The sequence below is a fragment of the Armigeres subalbatus genome, chromosome 3 (assembly GCF_024139115.2).
Source record: "Armigeres subalbatus isolate Guangzhou_Male chromosome 3, GZ_Asu_2, whole genome shotgun sequence".
Taxonomy (NCBI): Eukaryota; Metazoa; Arthropoda; class Insecta; order Diptera; family Culicidae; genus Armigeres; species Armigeres subalbatus.
Genome location: NC_085141.1, coordinates 299,928,517 through 299,945,538, shown reverse-complemented (window position 1 = coordinate 299,945,538; position 17,022 = coordinate 299,928,517). Strand labels below are relative to the sequence as shown.

The 17,022-nt window shown below is 39.5% G+C and overlaps 1 protein-coding gene and 1 long non-coding RNA gene across 2 annotated transcripts in view; both read left to right on the top strand.

The window, feature by feature from the left end:
- The first annotated feature begins 476 nt into the window (after positions 1-476).
- LOC134224959 (myosin-IIIb-like) overlaps positions 477-17,022 on the top strand; it is a 411,175-nt gene continuing 394,629 nt past the window's right edge. Inside the window, exon 1 of the mRNA XM_062704650.1 lies at positions 477-1,530. The gene's annotated coding sequence lies outside the window, so the exon portion shown is untranslated. The remainder of the gene's footprint in view (positions 1,531-17,022) is intronic.
- Positions 13,543-14,016, top strand: LOC134220487 (uncharacterized). Its single transcript, XR_009981920.1, has 3 exons — positions 13,543-13,771; positions 13,831-13,899; positions 13,956-14,016. It is a non-coding gene; the product is annotated as an uncharacterized LOC134220487 (long non-coding RNA).

Genomic DNA, 17,022 nt, shown 5'->3' with positions numbered 1-17,022 from the left:
CATTACCACTATCGCAACATTTATGAACCACTCGGCCCGCGCCAGAGCGCTACGAGTTCGTTTTTACTTGTACAGCATAACAAATAAGGCAACAGAACGTAGTGGATAGAAAAACAACGGGCTAAACATAAACATAAAACAGCTGACCGCTGCATGCACATGGCTGTTTTACCGCAATACGATCTTCTTGGAATGCCGCCGTATACGTAGCCTCTGTGGTGGTTGGCGCACCGCAGTTTGTTTTCCGGCGTCAACTTGGTCATGGAGAGAGCATTCCGCGCTTTGCGCAAACTAGGCAAAAGCCAAGTTTCGCTCGAACCGGCATCATACAGATTGGCTCTCGCGGTGCCGCAACTCTCGCGCTTTACGCCGCGGCTCGGCACGATCGTGGGGCGCCGCTTATCACCCAGCGCGCTTTCCGTTGGACGAGGTTCTGGCGCACGCCACCGAACTGCAACCAGACAGTCAAACGAACCTAACGTTACCGAGTGGATGTTTTTTGAAGCGGTGAGCCCCCTTTACCAAGTATAGTGTTATTTGATCAGCGCGAGGTGTTCCAGCAACAAATTATTGCTATAGAGTGCGCGCGCGCGTTTGGGTGGAGCATAATCGGTTTCTAATAAAACCCATTTGCGTGTGACTACTTCATTGATTGGTTGAAAGCGTGGATTTAGGGTGCACAAGTGGTTCTTCGTATGATCGCGGCTTCCGTTTGCTCGATGTGCATCTGTGCAGCGGCAGTGCTGGTTTGGGAATCTGAAATTTCCGGCGTGGTGCCGCGTGATTTGGCGTGAGAGGGCAAACGAAGCGCAAAGATAATAGAATTGTCTGGGTACGTTTTCTGCGGCGGCGAAAATGTAATTTACCATGACATGAGAAATCTACACCACCATAACCGCGGAGAAAGAATGGTGTGCCGAGCGGAGTGTTGTGAATAGTTCCACCGACTAACAGTTAATTAACTGTTGTAGGAAGAGAGTGGTTATTATCAGTGGAGGAAAAGATCAGCCACCAGCCCTAGTTCAACAATAATGTGGCTTTGGAGTGAAAAGTCTGATGGGTCGTATCGTTGGTGGTTTTAGCTCTAGTATAAGAAGATACCAATTGATACATAATTGATGTGAAATACTTACTTGAAGCATTCGACTTCGTTGAGGTGTGACCTTTATTTACTTGGAATTGTTTGTGTCAGTCATGCTTGGTTAAGGTTGAGATCAAGCGAAGATTTTTTTTTGTAAGACGCCCAAAGAGCCCACAGTGAAAGAGTGACAGTGAAATTATGAGAAAAGCCGCACAAACAAAACAGAGTCAATCGTAGGGCGGAATAAAGATACGTTGAAGTGAAAGAAAGTGTTGAAGATCATAATTTATTCACGAAGACGACGACGGCGACACCGTGATTTGCTATTGGAAATTGAATGGTAGTAGTGAACAGTTCATCTCATCTGTGTGGGAATTTGAAAAGCAAAAAAGAAAAAGTCTCCAGCATAGATAACTACATTGAAGTCTACCAAACTTGAACTCTAAAAGGTAAGTTTTGAATGAATTTGCGATGATAGAGGAAAGAATATTTTGCGACCGAGGAAATTGCAATAGAAATCTCATTTATATAATATAGATGGTGTCAATCCATTCAAACACTGGCAAATCAATTTTAGATATGAAAATCATCTACGAATGCTTCTAGTAGGGTTAGAATTTGAGTTTTGTAAGGACCAATTCAATTAAAATAGTTTTCGTACAGAAACCCTGATAGAAAAGAGAGATGTTCAGTGTTTTAAAGATTTTCGAGATTCGATTCAAAATCGAAAAAAAATATACAGCTTCATTCGATATTGAAAACACGTTCGGAACTTTTGTTTTGCCAAAATCGAATGTTGCAAAAATCGAATGTTTCCTCATGATATTTTACATTTCTTCACTTATTATAGACACACTGTAACGATTTGCTTACGCGGATTTTGAAATCTAAGCGTTTTTCCTTAAAATTTGCAACGCGATTTTTTACGATTTTTTTACGACGGTTTGGGGGTCTAACTAGTTTATTATGGATTATAGGATTTACACGGTTTACAAGCAATTAAACAAAATTTGCCAACATCGAATGGTTTTGCCAAAATTGAATTGGGTCTGTACTTTCAAGAATAATAACAATTTTTTCTATGGGCTTGTTGATTTGCTTCGTGGAATTAGAAAAGATGCCAGAGATTTTTTTTTAGAAATAATCTGGAATAAAGCTTTTTTCATTTAAATGAATTCTATAAATGATTTTTTTTGATTCTTTTCAATAGTGATGAATAGAGGTGTGTGACTGCGCACCATGCCGCTGCCACCAATAGATTTTGGTATCATGCCGCCGCAGATCTTGGCATGCCGGCATGTCTCTGCCAACAAATTGTTACGCTACCGATCTATAATTTCAACCCACGGCTGGTTCGCCTAAATGTATGAGGCTTGTATAATTTACTGAAACAACCATGACAATAAAATCAGAAATGATTCAAATTACGCGAGGAAAATAATTTGAAATTTTACTTTTTCCCAGAGGTCGTGTGATTCAAATGTTTTGTCAACAGTTCACTATTGCTGAAAAGGTGTTCAATACCTGTTTTCTCATAGAAAACAGTTTTAGAATAAGCATTATTTCATGGTAGCCATTGTGGCTAGAATGCAAAAGTTTTTTTTTTCGGAAATCAATTTCTAGATTTTTTTGTGCATTCTATATACAGGCCGGACTCGATTATCCGGAGGCTCGATTAACCGGAGAAATGGCTCGATTATCCTGAGTAATATTTTTACCTATCTTAGAAAAATGGAAATCTTATTTTTGTGTATCCTTAACGTATCCAATATGTGCAAGACATCATAGTAACTTTCTCGCCTTCTTAAGGAAGCATCCATAAATTACGTAACGCTTAGAGGGGGAGGGGGTGTTGCCCGAAGTGTGACAATCCATACAAAAATTTGCAATGATTCATACAAAAAGTGTGACACAGGGGGAAGGGGGGTTGAAAATGGCAAATTTTTGCGTTACGTAATTAATGGATCTTCCCGAAGGGAATGTTCACAAATTACGTAACGCTTTGGGGGAAATAAGGAAGTCAGACCAAGCGTTACGATCCGTAAAAAAATAAACCTTCCATAAGTTACGAGAGGGAGGGTGGGGTAACGAAATTATCAAATTCAACGTTACGAATTTTGTGAAAGAACCCTAAGGAAACGGAAATCAAGAACATTCATAATTGGTCATTTCATGAATTTCAATTCAAAGCCACCAATTAGTCCTTCGGAATATCCGGAATTGATTCATTCACAAATAACGTAACGCTTAATCCGAAGATTTTGGACCTCCATCCTCCTCCTCGTAACGCTTTTTATATGGAAGGTTTAATTGGTTTGTATGAATCGTAACGCACGGCCTGACCCCCTCCCTCTCCTTCCAGCGTTACGTAATTTGTGAACAGCCTCAATATTTATATGAAAAAATAATTATTTCACCAACGGTGGTCCATGTATGGATTAAAACACCAGTTCTATATTCATAGTAACAACAAATGGCGCTGAAAAATCCTTGTGTTCAGGGAACATCCGTAAATTACGTAACGCTTAGAGAGGGAGGGGGGTTTCCTGAAGTTTGACAATCCATACACATTTTTTAGATACTTCATACAAAAAGTGTTACATAGGGGGAGAGGGGGAATGTCGGGCAATGACCCGGTGAATATAATTCCTGATAGGGATTCGCAAGGGACAAGAACGCGAGGTGCGCAGAGAGGGTGAATCGATTTGAGGTCCCTCCGTGGACTACAAAGTTGGCGACGTGCAACTACAGACCGAGCTGAATGTAGATGAATTTTATGTATTACAGAGGCCTTAGTTTGAATGAATCAAATGAAATAAATTCCTATGTTAGAATTTCAAATGGTGCTATGCGAAGAAATTAATTATTTTTTTGTTTTATTTCATGGACGTTCCGGAATTTTCGGAAGGCCATGACTTGTATAAGCCACAACATCAAGTGCTTCTGAAAACTCTTGATGCTTAACGATAAAATTTAGATGTTCCTCCACACGGTGGTTAGAGGTATGCGCCGTCGCCGCCGACAGTTTATGGCAATCCCGTTGAAACTCCAGAGGATTTCCCCTGAAAAAAGCTACTTTTCTTGAAAATTCCATACAATTTTTCGTTGAAAAATCGAAAAAGCTTTTCGTAAAACTAAGAACTTTCATTAAAAATTCTGAAGAATTTCCTTCGATATCTCGAAAATACTACAGGTGAAATTCTAAATAAATTTCCTAAAAAATTTTGGAAGATCTTTTTGTAGGATTTAAAAGAAAAAATTGTGGCGTCAAATTGTTGATTCAGTGTTATCTGTTTAGATGTAAACTAAATAAATGAAATGAATGAAAAGAAAAGAAGACAGGATCACCTTCTTTGACCAAAGGTCGCACAGACTGAATACTTAACACTTAGCATTAGATAACGGACAGAACATTCACACAGCACCCAGTGAACCAGCGGAGCGTTTTCCGCTTCTCGAAATGTTTTCTCCTTACTAGGGCGGGAATCAAACTCCCACTCTATGGCTTGCGAATACGCTTAGACGAATGACGCCACTAACCACACGGCCACGAAGCCCACCAGGTGCAAATTCCAGAAATTTCCCAAGCAAATTATAAAGAATTTCCTTTGGGAATCTCAAAGAATTACCTGCGGAAATTTCCAAAGACTTCCTGTTGAAATCCACAGAATTTCACGTTGAAATCAAATGTTTTGACGGGGAAGGGCCATTTGTTGTTTGGCCGAATATGTCATTAATCTGAAATTCGACTGACATTTGGTCGAAATAGTCATATGGCCGATAATGTCGTTTGGCTGAACAGGTCATTTGGCTGAAAAGTCGTCTATTTGAATAGGTAATTTAGCCAAAAAGACCTAGATGGTCGTTTGCCATAAAAGGCCCATTTGGCCGTAATGAACATATGGCCGAAAGTGTTGTTTGCCCGAGCTGCCGAAAAAAAATCGTTTGACCGAAAATGTTGCTTGGTCGGACGAGGTGACATAAGGTCGAAATCGGTTTGGCCAAAAATGTCATTTGGCCGAAAAAGACGTTTACTCCTCGGTTTACTCTGACAGATCATTTGTTCAAAAATGGCGTTTGGCCGAACGGGTCGACGTTTTTGCCATATAATCCGAGCGGCCGAATAACATTTTCGGCCAAATTGCCCTTCCTGCCAAACTATTGTTTCGGTCAAATGGAATTTTCGACGACAAGGCATATTCGATCAAACGACCTGTTAGATCATATGGCTTTTCCAGCCAAATGACTAGTTTGGTTGTACCGTCAAACCGTTTTCCACATAATAACCGTATTGAACAAATGTAATTCGGCAAGTTAGCTTTCGGCTTAACGTATTATTCGCCCAAGTGGTATTCGACTTTCCACTTTCCACCGAATGATTTTCAACCAAACAACCCTTCGTCTTTTGAAAATTTTCTCGTAGAATTTCCGAAGAATTACTAATGGACAACATAAAAAATTTCACGTAGGGATCCAAAGAAATTCCGAAAAAAATCCCGTTGAAATTCCGTTGGAAACAATTTTTGTGAAACTTGAAAAAATCACAAGGAAATTCTGTTTAGAGGAAACTCAGGAAAATTCTCGACGAGAAAAAAAATCGTAGCGTGCACCGGGCAGGTGGCATAGGCAAATCTTTAAACAATTTCTCGTGAAAATTTCATAGAGATTCTGGTGAAAACTTTAAAGCATTTCCTGTTGAAAGTTCGAAAAACTTCTGGGACAGTTCATTAGATTTTTCCGGCGAAATAAAAAGATTCTCCCGTTAATGTCTTAAAAATATCCTGAAAAAAAAACTTTACGTTACGAACGTAATAAATAAATCGCCAAGCCTTCGCCGACCAAAATTATGACAAACGCCGTCGTTGACGATTTTCGGATCGGCGCTGACCTCTAACGGTAGTCAGAACCCATGAACGGACCAACGGGATATTTTATTAGATTATATATAACTAGAATAAAGATTATTTGAGCAAACTTTAAATTTTCAGTGACAACAAAAATGGCTCGATTATCCGGAGGGATCGATTATCCGGAGTGAAATTTTTTTCAACACTCCGGATAATCGAGTCCGGCCTGTAATTGTTTCCAACCAAAAATCTTATCCAAATTTCGAAATAATTTTCCGTAATTTACAGTAATTTTCCGAAGGGATTTTCAAAGATTCTCCTAATGGGTTGTCCGAATTTCCATTCGAATTTCTGAAGGAGCTTCTCAACTAATTTCTGAAGGAATTTCACAAAGAATTATTGGATGAAATTCTCCAGAAATTCGTAAAAGAATATTATAAAGAAAATTTCCAAGGTATTTCTGGTGGCAGAAGCTTTAAACTAATTCCTGAGGGAAGTTTCGAAAAAGTTCTTCTTTTCAGAATTTTTGGAAAAATATGCAAAGAGAATTATAAAAATTCCTTTTTTTTAAAGTAACTGCTCAAAAATTAACCAGTCTTAGGCTGGAATTCTCTTTCATGAATATTAAAAAAAAAATGTAACATTTTCCAAAGGATATTTCAAAGTAAATCACTAAAGAAATTTCCTAAGGAATTCTTGAAAAAATATCGAAAAAAATTAAAAAAGATTCGCGGAATAAATTTCCGAAATACTTTCTAATGGAATTTGTAAAGGATCTTTTTTATTAGGTTATTTTAAAGGAATTTCTGAGAATACTCTTAATAGAAGTTGAAAAAAATCCATAACCTTTCCAGCTGCTCCAGAGATTGTAGTTTTGTTACGAAATGTGATAGAGGTTTGAAATTTTGAATATATTTGAAAAACAACGAAACGAAAAATTTTGGGTGGTGCGGCGACCTCTAGGAACGCCATAACAAAAAAAAGATACATTGTGCATTGGCGGGTCAAAAATGACCGCAACTCGTAAAGTTCTCAAACGTTAATTTTTGAACCGATTTTAAATCTTTTGGAGCCAATTTGAAGGTATGGATTCTGCGGTTGTCGAATGTTGTAGACTGATTTTTGAAATTTGGCCATTTTGGTTCCCAGGAATCGATTTTGAAGATACGTAGACTCTTAGGTCAATTTTTGGCGTGATTTCTTGCCTTTCGAAGAATAACTTTGGAAATGCTCATACATTTTTGTAGCAATAATTTCAATAGAATGTATTCATTGTTTTTTTCATGAATCATCACAATTCTTGGTTATTTCATGGCATACCCCGTTAGGCATAAGTACGTTAGGCATAAGTACGTTCAGCATAATGGACATTGGGCCTAAGGACGTTAGACATAATTTGTCCCAAAGAACAGCCCTTGATATAAAAAAGGCAGAATTATGCCAAACAGCCAAACGTCCATATTGCCTAACGCCCAATACACAAGATCGTATACAATGCCGTATAAGATGCTAAAGTGAAGGCGATATAGGTATTCCCCCATACAACATGTACGTATAAACCCTCCACTTTAGCATCTTAAGTTGCCTTATATACAATTTGGTGTTGACTGGGCGTACATTATGCCTAACGCCCTTATGCCTAACGTCGCGGACTCGTCCGGTACTCCTCACTTTTTTTTTATTAATTGTGATGCTCTTAGTATTACATATATTAAACCTGTTTTTCGAATGCCAATATAGACCACCTTCGCATAAATATTAAATATTATAACTATGATTCAAATAAAAGTTTGTTTTTCATGATCTATCATCTTGCATGCATGAATCTTTTAAGCAAAAATTGTCCAAAGATCCAACCAAAGGAAATTTTTTATTTCCGTAATAAAAATAGTATTAATTTATATAATGGTGCATTGCATTGGCCTGCACCGATAAAAAAAACGTAGTGATGGTCAATATAGTAAATCATCTAGAAGTTTTAATTTTAGGTTTGCCCATTTTTGACCCCAGGGATCAATTCTAGAACATGGAATGAAAGAAAGGACTACATACTTGAAATATTTAAATGATGAATTTGAATATAAATGGAAAAATCAAGTACAGTCAACCCTCCATGAGTCGATATTGAAGGGACTGTAGACTCATGGAAATGTTGAGATGTGGAATAGAAAATCCATGCGAAGCTGTTTGTAGGGACCATCTCAATAACTGGAAAATATTTTTTTATATGATATAATTTTCTTCCATGAGTCATAGAATGTCATACATATACTAATGTAATGTTATGAAATCAAACATATTTATTCCTTTTTTAGTATGTAACTATTGGAGTTCGTATGAGTGAAATTCTATAAAAAGCAATTTCTAGTGACTATGAATTTCATTATTTACAAGATTTTTGGCTCAGAAATGTATTGCAAAAAATTCGATCTTCTAGTATGTATTATTTTATTTGACCTTTTTAACGGATCTTCCGGAGAATCTTCGATAGTCACATAGGTAAATGGTAACGGGTCGCAACATTCGTTTCTTACTGCAATAGAAAGATTTGAGAAAAAGCTCTTTTATAGAATGAGTTGCATGTATTGTGGATGAGATTTCTACTGTACTTTCGGATCTTCCAACGGCCACCGCAGTCCACTCAGATTCCCCACAATGGGTCATGACAATCATTTGTTACTTAGAGTAGGATATTAAACAGCTTTTAAAAATCCAAGCTCTTTTATGATGAGTTTTATTAATTGACCATTTTTACGGATGTTCCGGATCTTCCGGAGGGATACCGGACCGAGGAATAACAAGGAATTGTGATTATTCATGGGAATAGAAAATTGTATTGGGATTATTGTAACGAAAATGTATGATTATTTTATTTTTTTCGAAAGGTAAAAATCACGCCAAAAATTGGCCTAAGAATCTATGTTCATTCAAAGCCGATTCCTGGGAACCAGAATGACCAATTTGTAAAAATCAGCCCGTAGCGACATCCATACCTTCAAATTGGCTCTAAAAGATGTGAAATTTGTTCGTAAATCAACTTTAAAGATGGGGCCCTTTTTGACCCGGGTGTAATGCATAATGTGTCACTTATTTTTAAATGCGCTAATAATGTTAAAGCAGTTTTCCATAATTTATTCCTAGAATGCTTGAAAGAATTTTCGATGCAACACCTTGATGATTTTTTAAATAAATTTTTGTGAGGAATCTCCAAAGAAATTCATGCTGGAATTCCCAAACTTCTGGGAATTCCTGAGAATATCCGGCGAAGTTTCAGGAGAAACGTTTGAAAGCATTCCTAGAGACTTTCCCCCCAATCGAATTACTAAGTAACACCGAGATGAGTTTCTTTCATTGTCAGATATATCAACGCAATGGAAAGCAATTAGGATTAGGGAGATGTCAAATGCAAACAGGAGTGAGTAACAAAAACTCAGTTTTGAGAATAATGGTTGTAAAGTTTTTTAATTGTTTTTCGTGTACAAATTGTATGAAAGCTTAAAAAAGCATTTACCATATAGCATTGTTCGGAATAGAGCCTACACTTAGAAGCGTGCAAATGCGCATATTTCTTCATCATTAAACAATCAGAATGATATCTGCAATACAAAGTTCAAAATTAGCCAAATATAGAGTACTTCTTTCCACCAATATGGCTTATGCAGTCATAACATTTTATTACTATGTTACCTGCTATAATTATCCTTATCTTTCGTTATGTATGCGACTCAAACAGCATTCTTTGCTTTTCTGGTCGCTCGTACTCGAAAATGTCTTAACGGTATTGACACGTTTATAGGATATGGGTGGCAACAAAACAGTATGAAGTCCAAATGTTTTCATTTCTATATACATTTTTAATTTTCAAAACAGATGCAAAATAATAAAGTAGTGAAATTATGGGTCTGTATTCTTTTCAAAAACTTTGTTGACCAGTTTTATTAGATACGGTGCTAAAGCGCTACTCACAATAACACGCACTTCTTCTTCATTGACATTACATCCAACAACTGGGACATTGGAGCCTCGTAGCGAGGTTTCTAAGTAGAAATGCTTAATGAACACTAAGCTGTGAGGCGGCTCTGTCCCAGTGTAGGGATGTAATGCCAATAATAAGAAGAAGAAGATGTCATAAGGCTAGTACGATGATACCTTTATTCCCTAGACTGGATCGGAAATCGAACCAGGCCATCCTCCGCATGGTCTTGCTTTGTAGCCGCGCATCTTACCGCAAGTCTAGGAAGATAACATTAACGCGTACGTATTCTACAATTAACGCGTACGCGTAGGACAGTAACAAATATGATTTCCTTCATTTGGAATGTTGGCCTTTGGATAATGAAGGGGGTGGTATAAAAAATAAATGGATAAATTGATAAATTGATAAAATCATAAAACTCATAAGGACGATTCAAATATGACGTCCACTACTTTTTGATATTTTCAGACCTCCCTCCCTGCCTAGGGCGTGGTGGGATTTAGCAGTGGGCTCTGCTAAAATCCCTCCCAAAAAACCACAAGTGCCCGTAATCAGACTCTATCGAAGCGACTGTGTGCCGCTTCAAAAGCACAAGCCCAGGGAGTGCCAATTGGCATGGGGAGTGTCCCTACTTCGGTAGGGTAGCGCGTGAGCTGCTTCGGCACGGAGTGAGTGATCTGTTTGTGCTGAGGCAGGAGTGTCATAGCGCGTCGCCGGTATTGTCACCTCGAAGCGCAGCAGAAGTCTGAGTATGGACTGCACATGCTGAGGTAGGAGTGTCGTAGCGTAGTATCGTTGATTTGTCCCTACATACCGCTATCGACACCTCGAGGCATGGCAGTGAAGTGTTAGAGTGAGCACCCGAATAAGGGTCACATGGAGCGAATGGTCTTTGGAGAAGCTGCTTCGGCGGCAGGGTAGCAGTGGGTTGTACCCACACACCTACAGTTGTGCACATGTGGTGCATGGGGAGTGTCCCTGCTTCGGCAGGGTAGCGTGTGGTCTGCTTCGGCAGTGGTGTGATTGATCTGCTCGTGCTGAGGCAGGAGTGTCGTAGCGTAATATCTGTAGGCCCAGGCAGTTACCGCTATTGACACCTCGAGGCATGGCAGTGGAGCGCCCGGGAGAGCATCCAAGTAAGACTCAAATGGTGTGAATGGTGTGCGAGCACCCAAGTCAGTCTCGCATGGGACGGGTGCCTGTGTGAGCGATAATGAGCGAGTGCGTTTAGTACTGCCATCCCCCAGAAGTAGTACTGGGAGGTAGTTCCTGGGGGAAACGATGGTGGAGCCCAAGGGAGTTTAGTCGGTATTACCGGTAAGGTACACCGGGGCAAGTTGAAACGGTTTTTTTAAAGTTGAACTTTGAAGTGCTGTAAAAAAATCACCCTTTGATAAATTTTGAATCCGTTTGCGGTGTTTGCTAGTTCGGGCCAAAAATTATACATAAAAAATAAGCAACCTTACCGAACTTTTTTATAATTATTTTGCATACTAAAATTATGTTTTTGTATGCTCCGTTTCAACTTGCCCCGCATATCGGGGTAAGTTGAAACACTGCGCTGTATATAGACATAAGCTTACTGTACCGTATCAAAAACAAAATATATGTACTCAGTGTGACTCAAGATGCACGAGGTTGTAAAGGTGACTATACTGCCAAGATTCGCATAAGAGTCCTATGTATATTTTTGACGATTTTGCTTAAATTAGCTTAAAATTGTCTCCTAAAACCCTGATAAAATAGTAGGCTTTGTTCTAGAAATTTGAAAATCAAATCCCACTTGTCTCATCTTGATATTTACTCGCATAAAAGTCACATTCCAGATTTTGATACTCTATACTCTTTTCTTTGATTAATTCGGCTGTGGCTTCTTCATAAATTCACATTAATTAACCATTGGATAAAGGGGGGTTGAGGAAGTCAAAGGTGGAGTTAACGAAATGTGTACATGCTCTATGATTCATTTTTTGAAAGCCAGTACTCACAGCAGGGCAAAGTAGGCTAAGAATCTCAAAACTAGACCGTGCAGCTTAAACATGGCCCCTTTTTATTCTATTCTTCAGTGGAGATTGTAGGAGGGTTGCATTCACGACGGAATGGGCAGAAATTTATTAAATTAATTTTCAGAGTTCAAGGTCCAAATTTCTATTAATTTTTGTTTTCCGAATGCATTTACGGACCATGTTGAATTCTAAAAAATTTGAATTGCGAGGGTGACGTTTTGAATCGTTGTTTCAACTTGCCCCGCACCACACATTTCTATTTGCCCCGATGGGTTGAAAATGCGGAGTAATATCAAACTACCAAAATACAAAAATTAAAACGTATCTTCCATCGATTTTTCATAATCATTATGTTTATTCAACATTGAATGCTTACCTACCGTGAAAATTTGATGAAAAAACACTTCCAAACATTATTTTGGGACTTGTTTCATTGGCACGTCAAAAAGTTGTTTCGAATTTTGCAAAGAGCGAAAAATAAACAATGGTAGGGATGGCTTTTAGTAGCTGCAATCTTACGGATATAGCAGTCAGAAGGTGCGCTTAGGGGAGTAATTTGTTGAAAAAAATAATCAGGGCATTCGGTCATTGCTGATCTAAATTACAGCTTCCGTTTCAACTTACCCCGCATTTCAACTTGCCCCGGTGTACCTTATGGTCGAGTCCGATACTCCAGTACACTTCCGTGTGGTAGTTTGGCAACTACAATGCACGTGTACTGGGTTAGTGTGTAAATGCATTCTCCCTTGTAAAAAAAAAAGACCCCCCATCCCCCCTCTGTCACGCTTTTTTGTATACCTAGTATATGCAGTGTCACAAAATCTTAGACCCCCTTCCCCCTAAAACATGTGACATCATTGTTGAACGACCCCTCAGTTTTCTTAAAGAATTTTCTGGGAAAGCTCAATATTTTATTAATTTTTCCAATAAAATTTTGTATGCCCCGGTTAAGTAATAAAAAATTGAGGGGGACGGTGACAGCCTTATTCAATTCAATTATCATATAACGTTCACGAACCCTTCCAGGAGCTCCTCTATGAATTCTTCTATAAATTCCTTCTGGAATATTTCTTTGGCACCTTGTTCAGAGATTTCTCCAGAAATTCGTCCTTCGTTCCGGATCTTTAAACGAAACTTCATCAATGGTTTTTTGGGAGAATTTTCAAGACATTTCTGGGTGTGCATACATAAAATTCTAAGGGAGTTTTTAAAGTAGAAATTTGTGAAGAAAACAAACCGGAATTCGTTTCTTGAGGGAATCTAGAAGAGGCATTTCGGGAGGAAATTCTTCAAAATTGAGGAATGAGATCTCATGGGTAGGTAATTCCTGGAATTCTAGAATTAATTCATGGGAATGAGCATAAGCATTACATTACGATCGTACAATTCGTAATTGCTAACTATAACATTCAAAATTGTACAGCGTGTTAAGAAAATTATTTTGACCTTTTTAGTGAAGTGTCTTCACTTGTCATAACACGAGTTTGTACAATCCTATTTAATTCCACCACTTAATTGTACAGATACGTATTTCGACCTCGACAGTAAGGGCGTCTTCAGTGTCTCGTATTTGACAAGTCGAGTCAAGTACGAGACAATTAAGACGACTGTTGGCTAGCGTATAGCTGCCAGCGCGCATCTTTCTTCTCAGCAACCTTATTCACTCATGAGGACCGACGTGACAGGTAACATCAACGGCTGTACGGATGGGTAAGAACACAAACAGAAGAAAGGAAAACAAATCACTAAATTGAATTGAAGACAGCGTGTGAATTTCTTATCCTAAATCAATTATAAATAATACTTAACTACCCTATAACTATTAGTGCTACAATCAATCTATTTACAAGCTTAGTACTAGGTAATGATAATGAAATTATGAAAACATGAATTCCTTAACATAATGAACTTAAATCCTAGATTCTTTCCACCAAGTAGCAGAAACCAACCTAACCCTAATCTACTTATGCTGTAAAGTGCACAATCACGGTATGAAACATAAGTGAATTCCCTTGAACAAATCCAAACTCTATTCTAATTAGTAGACACGACAGACAGATTTCGACAAGACAGACTACGACTGACAAACTACGAACGATCATAAAGGGACTAAACGTAAGTTGACTATGTCCAAACATACGATTCATAAAATTATTTATTTGCATAAGATTAACAAAAACTGATGTGGAACATACAAACATATAGATAAATACTACACTAAAAATGATTACATTAACACAATTTTTGTACAAATTACCCCTCCCCATCAGGAAAATTATAATAGACCGTAAAACAGCACCAAATTCCTGTGTTTTAATACGGCGATTATAATTGCGGAATTAACCCCTTCAGTCCCGTTGGTACGAAACCACGAAACCAGAGGTTGCCAAAAGCAAGTTGTTCAGTAACTATTCAACATTTTGAAAACGGTAGCTGTATCTCAGGCCTCGGTTAGACATTACCTGGAAGAGAACAGGCGTCTCCAGCTGGCGCAAGCTGGACTTCATGAAATTTGGAGACCTTCCACAATATACCGCATATCGAGCTGATGTTAGTTTTTAGTGAATCCACATATGCACTCCACGAGAGTTTTGAGTCCAGTACTGGAAAAGGTCGTGATCATCATAAGACAGAGAGCAAAGCGCCTTTTTCTATTTCAGGCGACCAAATGAAAGAATCGTGGGTACTTTGATCAATTTCGCATGAAAGGCAGTCATGAAAGGATGTTGCGCTTTATTTTAAAATTTAAATTTCTAAGTTATTTTAATAGATACATGCGAAAAATAGTGACTAGTCGATAAATTAATCATACTTCTTTAATTCACCGAGTTGAAAGTGAAAATAAACACAAAAATAAAGCAGATATCGCACACTTTCATGACCTGTCACGGAACAAATATTTTGTGAGATTTTTATAGCATGCCATTCATCCTTCGCGTTTCAATAGATTTTGAAAGGGGCAGATATGTAAACATCGCGTGACATCTGTTATTGAAAATGAGAAATTCCAGTACTGTTTGAGTCAATCACCAAGCCAAGGTGCTTGAAAATGTCCACCTTGTCGATCGTAGTCGATTGTATTACCAGATCTCTGTGCGATTATTTAACATTTAGCCGAAAGCCATATCGCGGAATTCATTTTCGTGGTTGAACATTTCGCGGAATAACATTTGGCGGTATGCAACTTTTCGCGGTACGAAATTTGGCCGAACGGTGTTTGGCGGAATGTAGAGTAGAGTGGGGCAAGAGTGCGCATGGGGGTAAGAGTACGTTTTCGATTTTTTAAAGTAATAAAAAAAGATAAACTAGCAGCACTGCATCAGTTTGACAGGTATTTTTGCCAACTATTATTATGTGTAATTGTGGACGATTTGAATAAATAACAAATGAGACATGGAGTTAGATAACTTTTTGGTCATTTTGCTAAAAATAATTGTGTTTCCGCAACTAGTATTTCATTACCATATATACGTTCAATCAGGTGAACATTATACCATTTCGATAACCTATTGTATAGAGTACTTTATGGTGCAGAACACCAATCCGATTGGTTTTCCAAGAAGTCAAAACCATTACCTGAATAAATTTTGGGGCTGTGGGGTAAAAGTACGCAGGAACAGGTGGGGCAAGAGTACGCATGTGAATCTTCAAGTTCCAATGTCAAACTCGTATCTCCCGCCGAAATAAGACTTCTTTCAAAGCGTAAGGATCACGATTGGAAGCTTGGAACATGGAATTGCAAGTCGCTAGGTTTCGCAGGTTGCGACAGGATGATCTACGATGAATTACATCCCCGCAACTTCGACGTCGTGGCGCTGCAGGAGATTTGCTGGACAGGACAGAAAGTGTGGAAAAGCGGGCATCGAGCGGCTACCTTCTACCAAAGCTGTGGCACCACCAACGAGCTGGGAACCGGCTTCATAGTGCTGGGTAAGATGCGCCAACGCGTGATTGGGTGGCAGCCAATCAACGCAAGGATGTGCAAGCTGAGGATTAAAGGCCGTTTCTTCAACTATAGCATCATCAACGTGCACTGCCCACACGAAGGGAGACCCGACGACGAGAAAGAAGCGTTCTACGCACAGCTGGAGCAGACATACGATGGATGCCCACTGCGGGACGTCAAAATCGTCATCGGTGACATGAACGCACAGGTAGGAAGGGAGGAAATGTATAGACCGATCATCGGACCGGATAGTCTGCACACCGTATCGAATGACAACGGCCAACGATGCATAAACTTCGCAGCCTCCCGCGGAATGGTAGTCCGAAGCACCTTCTTTCCCCGCAAAAATATCCACAAGGCCACATGGAGATCACCTAACCAAGAAACGGAAAACCAAATCGACCACGTTCTAATCGACGGTAAATTCTTCTCCGACATCACGAACGTCCGCACTTACCGCAGTGCGAATATTGAATCCGACCACTACCTCGTTGCAGTATGCCTGCGCTCAAAACTCTCGACGGTGTACAACACACGTCGAAGTCGGACGCCGCGGCTTAACATTGGGCGGCTACAAGATGGTAGACTAGCCCAAGAATACGCGCAGCAGCTGGAAGTGGCACTTCCAACGGAAGAGCAGCTAGGCGCAGCGTCTCTTGAAGATGGCTGGAGAGATATTCGATCCGCCATTGGTAGCACCGCAACCGCTGCACTTGGCACGGTGCCCCCGGATCAGAGAAACGACTGGTATGACGGCGAATGTGAGCAGTTAGTGGAAGAGAAGAATGCAGCATGGGCGAGATTGCTGCAACACCGCACGAGGGCGAACGAGGCACGATATAAACAGGCGCGGAACAGACAAAACTCGATTTTCCGGAGGAAAAAGCGCCAGCAGGAAGATCGAGACCGTGAAGAAACGGAGCAACTGTACCGCGCTAATAACACACGAAAGTTCTATGAGAAGTTAAACCGTTCACGTAAGGGCCACGTGCCACAGCCTGATATGTGTAAGGACATAAACGGGAACCTTCTTACGAACGAGCGTGAGGTGATCCAAAGGTGGCGGCAGCACTACGAAGAACACCTGAATGGCGATGTGGCAGTCGAAGATGGCGGTATGGTGATGGACCTGGGAGAACGCGCGCAGGACATAATTCTACTGGCTC